This window comes from Theropithecus gelada, chromosome 16 (assembly GCF_003255815.1).
Source record: "Theropithecus gelada isolate Dixy chromosome 16, Tgel_1.0, whole genome shotgun sequence".
Classification (NCBI taxonomy): Eukaryota; Metazoa; Chordata; class Mammalia; order Primates; family Cercopithecidae; genus Theropithecus; species Theropithecus gelada.
The window spans coordinates 11,094,703-11,107,043 of NC_037684.1; the positions used below are offsets into that span (position 1 = coordinate 11,094,703).

Here is a 12,341-nt window from a genome sequence, read left to right on the forward strand (position 1 = left end):
ACTTCCATCCCCCTTCCTTCCCCATGAGGTTCCAGAATGATGCTCGGCCCATGGACAGAGCCTGCCCAGTCACCCCCCTGGCCATTTCCCTCCTGTCCCTTCTGCTCCAGGACAGCCCAAGGAGCAGAAAAGAGTGATAAGGCCGTGAAAGGAGGCATCTGGGGCGGAGCCGGCTCTAGGAGGTTACCCCATGCGGAGTACACACTCAGCTACACCCGTTCCGGAGGAGGGAGGAAAGAGCACCCCTGGACTCTGCCGGTCCCTGAGGCCACGCAAACTCCGCCCAGACTCGGTGAGGCCGCGGTAATGCCACGCAGGGAACTGCGTGGATAAGGTCGCTCGGATCTGAGCGCCAGGGTCTCCCGCCTCACCTTCCCCTCTAGATCTCTCCAGACTCAAATTGCCTTAATCTCACCCATCATTCTCTCATGGAAATGATCTACTCGTGTGCAGTACTTTACAGCTTTTGTCACGGTCTCCTTTGAACCGTATAGCAAGGAGGTGGTCGGGGGTGGAAGAGAAGGGTACTATCTCCACTTCTCCTGCCAGGGAGCCCAAGTTAGGAGGCTTGCCCGAGATCCCTAGGTCAGCGCACTATTTAAGGTGAGAAGTTGGGTGGGGGGCTTGGCACCTTGCTCCAGTGTGCACTTTGCACCCGGCCATGTTTTCTAAGCAAGGGGGGCTTGGTCTGGTTAAGGGGGAGCAGGGACCGCAGGACTGGGAAAGGGCAGCATCCGGCAGGCCAGGGCGTCACGGTGTGTGCCTGGCCTGGATAAACAACTCGGGCTTCCCACGAGCGCTGGAGGGACCCTGGGCATGGAGCAGGGGCGGGGCGGGGTGGGGAGCGGGTGCAGGGGGCAGGTGGAACAGCGAGGTCAAGCGTGGAGATCCCCGTTGCCAGTCAGCTCCGCGCCGCGGAGCAAAGACACGGCGTGGATAATCTCGCGAGGGAAACGCTGAGCTGAAGAACAGAAAAGAGAGATAGAGGCAGAAGTGAGGAGAGAGGGACAGGAAAAGAAAGTAAAGGCAGAAAGCCAGAGAAAAGACGAGACGGAGTACGGAAAAGCAGGCGGGGATAAAGGAAGGAAAGATCTGTCGGGGAAATGCGGGGAGGAGTGGAGGAAAAGAAACAGAAAAGAGACCCAGCCACGAAGAAGGCCGCGGGGATGGGCGCGGAGCCGAGGGTCCTGCAGGCACGAAGCGGATGTGCGGTTTTGGGACAGGCGAATGCGTGCGGAGGAAGGAGGCAGCGTATTTGGTGGGAGACTCTGCGCCCGTGGAAAAGCGGCTCTGGGCAGGAATCCAACAAATAAATAAAACGTCTAAGACGGCGTGACAACAATGTGTATTTGGGTGCGTGCCCGTGTTCCTCTGTCTGAACACACTCACACCCAGTAAGGAAGACAAACGGGGCTCGTGCCTCACAGTAATTAATCCTCTCACTAATTGACTCTCTCCTCTTACCTAATGGCGGTGGTCACTGCCGATATCTGGAGAGATATCAAGTAGGGGGAGACAGAGAGAGAGCGAACCCCAAAGCTAATGACCTTTGGGACTGGGATTGAGTTTTTTCTGGACTTGGCAGCTCTGAGCCCTGCCCCCACCTCCACTTTTGGGCAGAGTTCCATAGATGTTGCTGCCTTCCTTCCCCTTCCAGGTTTTGGGCAGCATTAATAAAGATCTTCTCAGATTAGGGTCACACACACTGAAGCTCTTCTACCGCCCTCCACCTGGGGAGATTAGTTTCAGAGGCTGAAAGCCACCCCTGTCCCTGGGACATTTCTTACCTCCCTGCAATATCAAAGCTCCCCTCCCTTGTTGTTCCCCCAGGGGCCCAGACCTTGCACCCCCTTCCTTCAGGCAGTACTAACTCTTCCAAGGACCTGGGCGGTGTCCTGCAGTCCCCTAGGGCGAGTGGGGTTTTGAATGGGCTGAGAAGCAGCCTGGGGTTGATGGAAGGAGAGCGGTGGGAGGTCAGGGCAACGATGGGGAGAGGCTTCCAGAGACAACCCTCCTCAGACTTGGGTTGAGAGACACAGAGGCGCAGAGGGGCACAGCTGCCACTAGGCAAGAGCGAGGCCTCTAGGGACAAAGGAGGGAAAGGTGGGCTCTATGCACTGTGAGAAGGAGCGCCAAGTGTGTGAGAGGCAGGAAGGTGGTCATGTCTCTGTGACTGTGATGGTGACCGTTCTGGTCTCTCTGTGTGAGCATGGGGAAGGCCCCCTATGTTCCCTCATATCACCCTCAGTTTTCAGACTGGGGAGAAGGGCCAGAGGACTGGCCTGGGACTTCATGGTCCCCTTGGTAGCTGAGTTGGCTGGGAAGGGCACAACACGCACAGTCTGTCTGGTAATGCAGCTTTGAGGCTTGGGTTTGGGAGGTGAATGTCAACTGTCACCCCTGTGAGGTGGCAGCTTTGCTCTGTTGGCCTCCTCAGAGGCTAAATAAAGAAATGCTGGGATCTATAAACCACTCAGCCCAGAGAGAGGAAGGAGGCAGGACGGGCAGCTCCCTAGAAAAAAATCCACTCCCCCTCCCAACCACTAAACATATTTTTAATTGTCCCTTGGGAACATTTGTACATTTGACCAAAGCGAATCTCAAAGCAGTAGCAGCAAAATGAGTCGGAGGGGCTGGTGGTCCAGAGAGAGCTGGGGATCAGAGAGGGGGAGGTGAGGAGAGGTGGCAGGCATGTTTGGGAAGGTGAGAAACTTGGCTCCTTTCTCACCGTCTCTGTCAAGCTTTAGAAAGAAAGTGAGCAGGAGAAATAAAGTTCCAGGGGAAAGAAAGAGAAGGGCATATAAAAGGCAAATCCAGCCCAGAAAGGAAAGAAAGTGAAGAAGAAAGAAAAAGGCGGGGAGGGGGGAGAGACTATAATAAAAGAGGGTGAAGGCGGCCCCAGGAGGCTGGGCCTCGTCCCAAACCATCCGTCTTCATTGTCTCCGTGTGTGCAAAGGCAACTCTGGCATAAGGAAAACCCACTATTGGAGCCGAGGCTTTATTTTATATCCTATACATCAGGAGGGAGGCAAAGCTTTATTTTCGCCAAGAGACAGATATTTTATTTCTCTCTTACGGTTTTATGTGTGAGAGATGTCAGGTTGCCACAATGGATGGCTAATGCATAGGCAAGAGGAAGCCGTGTTGGCATGCTGTGTGTCATGGGGTCTTGGGGGGGTGAGCGGGCCTGGGATTTAGGGCTGATGGGACACTCTGGGGGATTTCTGCTAAAACATCTCTCTTCATAAATCCAGAAGCATGGTCAGCTCAACAGGGAGAAGAAGGAGTTTTAGAGAGAAAAGAGTTGGGCTTAGTAATAAACGAACACACAAAGGAACCGCTTACCTTCTAACACGCTCGGGCAACGGGGGGCATGACAGCCCCATGGAAATGCAGAGACCCATGTCCACGCACACAAGTGCCATTCACAGGGAAGTATTTTCCTGACACAAAATCCAATGTCAGTTTCCTTTCCTTCCCTTTCCCCATGTTACATTTTTCCACCCTCCTTCACCAGAAATCTTTTTTAACCTCCTCAGAGCCTTGGGGAAAAGAGCCATTAATTTGCAAATCATCTGATCTGTGAAAGGATCAAGATGCCTGGTTTTCACTGCTAAATCCAATGTCTTGAGTGGACACAGAGGCACACACAAGCCCGTCATGCTGCCAACCCTTGGGAGCGTAGGTGCCACATCTGTAGCCAAGAAGAGACTCCCTCTCCTCCTGGGACCTGCAGCTGAATTAAGCCTTAGATTCCAAACTGTATAATGTTCATATTTTTAAACCTGGAGAGAAGTGGAGAGATGAAGGGGGACAAAAAGAGGGGGAACTTTGTTAATTAATCTGTTCCATTCAGGACTTAGACTAATTGTCTTCCCCACTTCCAGCCACCCCCCCCCCCCCCAAGCCATTTCTTCCAGGAGTTGCTTTTATTCATTCTCATGTCCTACTCTTTTCATTTGGATTAATATATACTTGTTTAATATCTACTGTGGAGCAAAAACGTGACCACGCTTTTTCCGTCTTTTCAGAGGGTCAGAAGTAGCACAGGATTCCTAGACAAGGAGCGTGAAGACCTGACTGTCCCTGGCCATTGGGGAAGACATTTAGCCTTTCCGGGTCTCAGTTTTCCCATCTGTAATATGAGGGGATTCAGCTAAATGATTATGGAGGTCCCTTCCAGCTCCGACCTCCTCTGGCCGAATGAGATAATGTGTGAAAACACTTTGTGAACGCTAACACCAGATGAATGCCAGGGATCATTATTACGATTCTAATCAATCCTCTTTTCTCCACATGGATCTTTGCTGTTTAGTGCCAGCAAGCAGGCTAAAGAGGGTGAAAGCGAGAAAGCTTAGCGGAGATGCAAAGCTCTGTGCTGTGGATGGAAAAAAAAAAAAAAAAGCCCTACATCTCCAAAAACATTGTGTCTCTGTGTGCCCCCTGGGCCTAGTGGGAAGGGTTGGAGAGGAGGAGGCCTGACTTGGTATGACCCTCTTTGGTGTACGTGGTGGCAGAGAGTGTATTTCTTCAAAAGCATTGTTGGTCTCCAAATGACTGACATGGGAACCTGATGGGAAGGCGATTTGCAATTGTTTTTTTCCAGGAAGAAAGAAAGAGCAAGGTGTAGCTGATTAGCAAGTTAATTATTTCAGTACCCCAAGGGTTCCAGTGTGGTGGTAAGTTGTCCAGCCCTGGTATAATTTCACAGTCCGTGCATTTCCTGGTGAGCACCTGGGGTGCCCGAGTCTGTCTCTTTCTCCTTCCACCTGCCCTGTGTCTTCCTGACGCACCTGGGGAGATGAGCAGGGGCTGGGGAAGTTGACGGTACAGGGTACACATTCGGTTTAAGCTGCGGGTGGGGGCCACCCCCAGCACAAGGTGGAGGAAGCCCAACTGATGCCATCTACCTCCACTGAGTGTTTAATTATCTGGCTCTTTCTTCTTTAAAACAATCTTTTGTTTAATAAATATTAATGAGGCGGGTTATCGGAAAGTGTAGTTGCCATGAGGTTATTTCCCCAGCCTTAGCATGGAAAGAAACTGGGTTTGAGGAGTCTCTCCGCCTCTCGCCGCCTCCTACCCCGCCAGCTCTCCCGTGCTCCTGTTCCGCAGCAGCTCCTCCGGTCTCACTTCAAGATTTGATTTCCCCTTGAGGGAGGGTAGGGGAGGAGGGAGGATTGTGTGGTCAAATGGACACTTCCCCTCGGAGAGATAAGTTGGAGACGTGAACATTAGCCTCAAGAATTAACAGCTTCTGCCGCTCTCTGCTCTCGGGGCTGAGAGGGCCAGCCCCCCGCTGCTCCTTCCGAGATGGATGAAGGGAGGGCCCTACAGTTTACTTAAGAGCGGTCCCATCTGCTCAGACTGGCCTTTCATAAGGGGAGGGATTTATGCAGTGTCCTTGTGCACAGACCTGGGATTTGGCTGAAAACCTTGGGCCTCTGAGAATATTACTGAACGCTAAAACGTTCAGCCATGGAGATGATTCATGATTTTGTCTGCATGGACAGGGGGTGTGTGTGTGTGTGTGTGTGCGCGCCCGCGCGCGCGCGTGTGTGTTTGTTGGGGTTGCACGCACACTGATGGGTGCTTTTCACCGTTCTCACTTTGAATCCAGATGTTAGGAAACTTTTTTTCCTTCTGTATTCACTCAGGAGACAGCCCCTGGCACCAGGCTCTGGAGAGCCCGCTTCCTGACTCCAGCGGTGCGAAGATGATACAATACTTTCGGGTGCTGACATTCAGCTGTCCCCCAAACAGGTTGGCTGATAGCTTTGCTGGTCCTTGGAGAGGGGCCGGGGGCTGTCTAAAACGACAGTTCTGATGACTGCTTCGTTGCTGGTGGCAGAGGATTTGGGGCACAGGGGTGGAGTTAAGTCCCATTGCAGTTTCAACTGGACTTGGCCTCCTTTATTTTACAGTCCTAATGGGTCTCCATAGGAGAAAAAGTAGCGAGAGAAACGTAGAACGCAGGAAAGCAAGCATAGGGAAGAGTTTCTTGTCTCAATCTTGGTACTGCCGTGCCAAAATGAAGCCCAGGGATGGTTAAAAACAGATCCTACAGGCCGGGCACCTTGGCTCAGGCCTGTAATCCCAGCACTTTGGGAGACCGAGATGGGAGGATTGCTTGAGGTTAGGAGTTCGAGACCTGCCTGGCCAGCATAGTGAGACCTCATCTCCAAAAATAAAAGCTTAAAAAAAAATTTTTAAAAACCAAACCAAAAATACAGATCCTAGGGAACAGACCTTTGAGGTTCCCTATGGGATCTTGGCCTGACTCTCGGGAGATGAAGAAGTCCTTGGCAAGTTTGAAAAGACCATCTATTCAGGGGACTAAATGTGATTTCACTGCCCAGTGGCGGTTAAGGAAGGAAGCATTTTGCATTTTCAGCTTGTAGGATGGTCATTGGTGGTCCTACCATCTTGCTCATGTTCAAGTTTGGTCTTGTAGATGAAGCCCCCAGCTTCCCAGCTCTTAGTTTTTCTTTTCCCTCAGGCCATTCATAATTTAGCTAACATTCTAGTCCATCGGCCAGCACGCACTTTGAAAGGTGAGCTGGCAAGCCTGTAACTGTGTGCAAGGTTGTTCTCATTTAGGCTCCAGGAAGGATATAGTTTCCCCATAAGAAAGAAAAGTGAGTGAGAGGCTGAGGTGGGAGGTCACTTGAGTCCAGGAGGCAAAGGTTGCAGTGAGCTGAGAACCATGCCACTCACTGCATTCCAGCTTGGGTGACAGAGTGAGACCCCATCTCAAAAAAAAAAAAAAAAAAAGAAAAAAATAAATAAAAGCAAGTTAAAAGCAAGGAACCATTTCTATGAATCTTTTAATGAAGGATTTACCAATCTGATAAGTACGAAGCTCCTTTTCCTCCTTCTGAATAAGTAAGTATGTCAGTCAACGCTGAGGGTCTGCAGAGCCCATAAAAACTGCTTTCTTTGGTCTCTCAGTTTTAACACATGCTGGGGGCTTGGGCCTGCCTCTGACAGACTGGGGAGGAGTAGACACATTCCAGAGACCAGGTCTTGGAGTGTTATCTCTTCCCCCACCTCAAATCCTCACCCTCCACTTTATCTGTCTTTAGCACGAATGCAGAGACCTCCTAGGGAAGTGTGAAGGGATGGGTTTTCGTCAGGTTTGGGAAAGGAAGGGGAACAAGAGGAGCCCCAAAGAAAGAGGGGGGTCACTTGGAATTTTTAGATGACACTGTTTTGTTATACTTCTCGTGTGTTGTGTATTATGTCCTACAAATCGCGCATTTGTTACAGTCAGCCACAGTGTGTATGTGTATTTGCCAAGTGCTGCTTGGCCAAAACAGTGTTAAATAAAATTGTAAGAAATGCTACCAAGGCCTTGCATGGGTTATTTAATTCTATCAATGATAAACAACGTTAATGTGTAGCATCTCGGTCGGCACAATATCATGTTTCATTTATATATGCTGAGATATATTTAGGCATGAAAGATACAGTTTTCCAACACATATATTTCCCAGTGATTACTTAGGGGAAGTGTGATAGAAACAGCAGAAACCTTTCTCTCTCACATGAACCTGCACCCTGCAAACACAGACTGCCAGTCACACTTAGTCATATGGCCAGCCAGCCATGTACATATTTTCATATACATGCCTTCACAGGTAAATGTAAATGTAGATTTTAGAAACGTAGATTCAAATTTCTGTACTGGCACATGATTCTAGATACATGTAGCAGCACACACAGGCAGCTTTTCAAAGTCTTTGTTACATTTACACATTTTCTCACATACTTACCTACCCTGCTGCATAGACTGATGCTAACACCAACATGCATATCATCCCACGTGTGGATATGTATGTGTACACATGTTGGTACTCTCACTGCCAAGTGCTGATGTGCCCAGAAGGATGTGTGCCCACATGCAGGACACAGTTCTGCCCAGTCTCCTCCTGAAATGTGCCTCTATGTGCATGTGCACATTTGCACACACACATACACACTCCTCCACCCCTGCTCTGGGGAGTACACTAACATTCACTGACACACTCCATATGGCCATGGAGCAGCAGCTGCCGTATTACTCTCGGAGGCTCCAGGCCTGGTGGACAGTTTTTGACCTGGGAACTGTGTGTTTGCCCTATGAACCCTGAGGCCTTCAGGATAGGAAGCCTGGAGGATCAGGGTCAAGATGCCAGCCTGTCCAGCCTCTGATGAAAATAATATGAAAACGTAGGAGTGGGAGAGGGGGTTCGGTAGCTGGTCTCTGCAGACAGATGCCTCCAAAAGAGGATCAACCTTTTATTTGCTCATTTGACAAACATGTCAGAGAGGTATATAGGAGTCAGGATGCCTAATCAGCTTCTCTGATTCTGACTCTGCTGCCAGTTAGCTGTGTGGATCTAGGCAACCTGCTCTCTAGGCCTCAGTTTCCACATCTGTAAAGAACGGGCCTGGGGCTGGACATGGTGGCTCACGCCTGTAATCCAAGCGCTTAGGGAAGCCGAGGTGGGTGGATCATCTGAGGTCAGGGTCAGGAGTTTGAAACCAGCCTGGCCAACATGGCGAAACCCCGTCTCTACTAAAAATACAAACATTAGCCAGGTGTGGTGGCAGGCACCTGTAATCCCAGCTCCTTGGGAGGCTGAGGCAGGAGAATAACTTGAACTCGGAGGGTGGAGGTTGCAGTGAGCCAAGATCGCACCACTTCACTCTGTCTCAAAAAAAAAAAAAGAATGGGCCTGGATGGGCAGTTCTCAACCTTGGATGCACAGAGGAATCATCTGGGGAGCTTTCAAAAAATACAGATGTCTGGGCTCCACCCCAGACCAGTTAGATCAGCATCTCTGGGAGGTGAGTCCCTTGCATCTTTTTTTTTTTTTTCCCAAAGCTCCCCAGGTGATTCTATGTTCAACCAAGGTTGAAACCCAGTGGCTGAGATGGTCTCCAAGGCTCTTCTAGACCAAAAGCTCTATGCCATGGAGGACCTTCCATACAAAAAGCACTGTGTTGGGTACCAGGGCACCCTGCTGAAACATCTACATTTACTTGTATAAGGTCAAAAAGTTATTAAAAATTATTCTTCTTTCAGTTTAGGCAAAGAATAATTTCGAACAAAGTATATTTATAATGGAAATACTCATACTTGCATTTCCAGCTCTCTTTTTGTGTCTTTGTTTCCTTTCCAATTTATCTCTCTCTGACTCACTCATCAAACATTAATTATATGCCACATATACAAATACTATACATGGGGATCTGGTAAATGTGATAGATACCTTTCCTACCCACACATATTTCCCGGCTAGCTCCTCACCCAACCTGTTGGATGGCATAATATTTTTAGCAGGGTAAATGATAAGGCACAGGCTCCAGGAGGAAAGTTTTCTCCCCCCACCCCCCAAGCCCAGCTGTGAGTCAGAGAACAGCAGCCCCCAGGCCCGTGCCCCAGTTCTGGAGGCTGGCATGGTGCTGAGGAACGCATTGAGCTGCGTGTCCTAGAAAGCTGCTCTCAGACCTGGGCCTTTGGGAATCCCACATTAATATTCTCCACTAACAGTTCCCCAGGCAGGGCCAGTCCCCCTTGAAAACAAACCTGCTCCGTGACCACACCTGCTGGAGAAGACTGCCTCTCATCCACAGTAGCGTGCAGAAGGCAAAGCTGAGACAAGACAGCCTGAGCTGCCGCCTGTGGGCCCCTTCTGTGTTGGAGGATGTTTAGGAGAGTATGGGGGAGGGCTCCTGCCTCTCATCTGCGGTGGGGTGGAGGAGAGGGGTTTCATTCTGCATGGAGGGCCTCCACTTTTCCCTCTGTACTAACCCACTCAGGCCTCCGAGAGAAACTCAGACGGGAGGCTGGTTCTCTCTTTCCCTCTCTCCCTTTAGCTACACTGGCCTGCAGAATTTGGGATGAGGTTTCTCTTTAGGAAAGTTGTCCCAACGTGGCCATGGTGGCAGCTCTTCTGTCCAGGCTAGAGCCAGAGTAGGGATCAAGGCTGAGACCCGTGGGTTTGATCTCTAACCCTGTCATTCACTCCTGTTTGCTGCCTGTTTCTTTGTTTATCTCTTTATTTTCCCCCCATCCCTTTCATTTTGTCTTCTCCCCTGATGACATACAGAGTCAAGTCCTGGCCACCAAGGTGGCCTTGAACATAGTGTAGGAGTGGTTGCTGGGCACAGCGGACCTCTCATGCCATGCCCAGTCCCTCTTCTCCCCTCCCCTCTCCTCTTGCACAGAGGATGAGTTTGGTGCTGAGGAGGGAGAGGCAGCAGGGGATCCTCAGATTCTAAACTCTGATCCAGGGCCCAGCTTCCCAGGCTTGAGTCCCTTCCCAGGGCCCACCTCCCCTTGGGCCTGGGGAACGTCACACCCCAGGAAGTGATGGATTCCCCAGGCACCTTCAAAGAGCTCTGCATTTGTTTGCAATGCAGACCTTGAATCTTGCTCTGGTCATAAATGTTGTTTATTTTGACTAGGACCTACTGAAAGGGACTGGGGGGTATAGAGGGCAAAGAGAGAATTCTGTAGGGAAGATCATAAAACCATTAGCAAGGCAGGGCTTCTAGAGGTCACAGGATCACAGACATTTTCTGACTGGAAGGAGCATAGGCCATCAGGAAGGTCAGAGATGACCACTTTGTCAGCAAAAGGCCTTCAGGGGCCACACAGGGCTAGGGTGGGGGTCTTTGGGCCTCTTGTGTGTGGACTGTTTCTAGAAAGTGGACCCAAGGTATGGGGTCATGACCCCCCAGTAACCTTATGCCAGGTCGGGGAGGCCAATCTTGCTGAATCTGATGGATTTGCCCTCCTGGTGGGAAGAACCAGTTGCTTGGCTGTGTAGCAGAGCCTCCTATCCTAGGGAGTGGGCACAGCTCCCGGGTGGAAGATTCTGCTTCCAGCAGCTCCTGGGGAAAAGACTTTGCTCTACTATAATTGATGGAGCAGCTGTGTGTGCCAGGGGCTGTGCCTAATGCTCTTCTAGTACCTTGTCTTATTCACCCTTTGAGACAATGCTTGAAAGAGATGTTTCCATCTCCATTTTGCAGATAAGAAAACTGAAGCTCAGAGAGAAGAGGTGGTTTGTCCAAGGTCACATAGCAAGTTAGTGATAAGGCTGGGAGTAGGCTTTAAGACTTGGGACTCTTTCAACCTAATCTTCTCCACATCTCTCCTCTTCTTCACCATCCACTGTGGTCTGGTCTTCTGCAGCCTGAGAGAACAAATGGGAGTAAGGTTCCCCTCCCTCTAAAGCGTATGTTGGGCTGACAAAAAATTCAGGAACAAACCTCCTGATTTTTTTTATTTTTTATTTTATTTTATTTTATTTTTGAGACAGAGTCTTGCTCTGTCACCCAGGCTAGACTGCAGTGGCATTATCAAGGCTCCAACTCATGGGCCCAACCTATCTTCCCACCTCAGCCTCCCAAGTAGCTGGGACCACAGGCACATGCCACCACACCTGGCTAATTTTTAAATTTTTTTTTTATAGAGATGTCTCCCTATGTTACCCAGGCTGGTGCTGAACTCCAGGGCTCAATCGATCCTCCTGCCATAGACTTTCAAAGTGCTGGGATTACAGGCGTGAGCCACCGTGCCCAGCCTGCAAACTTCCTTCTTGTAGGGGGAACAGCAGAGTCTTCGGCCCCTTCCAGTCCCTGGAAGTCCCTCGCTCTGCCGAGAACATGCTCCCATAAATCCAGTCCACAGTCAGGTAGCTATCCTAGTTGTCTTTCACTCGCAGTGTGACTCAGAGCAAGTCACTTCACCATTCTGAGTCACACCTTCCAGATCCACCTCCAGACCTGGGGGCTCTGTGGAAGGTGAGGTTTGGCGGAGGTGGTGGCGAGCGGAGCCCTCTTGAGCTCTTGTTTGGTGTAATAGCTCAGGGCTGGGCAGAAGGAGATTTTGCCCCTAAACCTGACTCAAGTTACATAAAGATTCTTCAAAAGCAGGCAAGGCAGGGCTTGGTAAGATCCCTGCTGAGCCCGTGAGAAGCGGAGAGCCAGGGCAGAGGCAGCTTAAGTAGCAGTTCTTCCCTGATCCCCTGACTGTGTAATCCAGTTGCTCAGAGAATGGAAAATCCCTTTTGCCTCCCCCGGCCCCCTCCCCCACAAAGGCCTCCTAATAGGCCTGCCAGCTTTGGGGTGCTAATCTGCCCAGACATCACTCTGTGAGCAGGTTGCCCAGGGTTCCAATCCCAGCCACCCCACAGTGGGAGATGGGGAAGGCTGCGGGGAGCGGGGGGGCCTTCTCGGGAGTTGAGTGTGGGGGATTGCCTGCTCTCTAGCCTGCCCAAACGATCAGAGAAACAAACAGGCTCTGTGCTGAAAGAAACTTTGGGGATGGAGACAGGGCACAGGAT

The 12,341-nt window shown here is 50.5% G+C and overlaps 1 long non-coding RNA gene across 1 annotated transcript in view; it reads left to right on the plus strand.

Moving 5' to 3' along the window:
- The window catches only part of LOC112609917, a 30,347-nt gene that overhangs the window by 3,060 nt on the left and 14,946 nt on the right, over positions 1-12,341 (plus strand). The window contains exons 2-3 of the long non-coding RNA XR_003116250.1: positions 111-292; positions 5,658-5,763. This is a non-coding gene — a long non-coding RNA (uncharacterized LOC112609917). The remainder of the gene's footprint in view (positions 1-110; positions 293-5,657; positions 5,764-12,341) is intronic.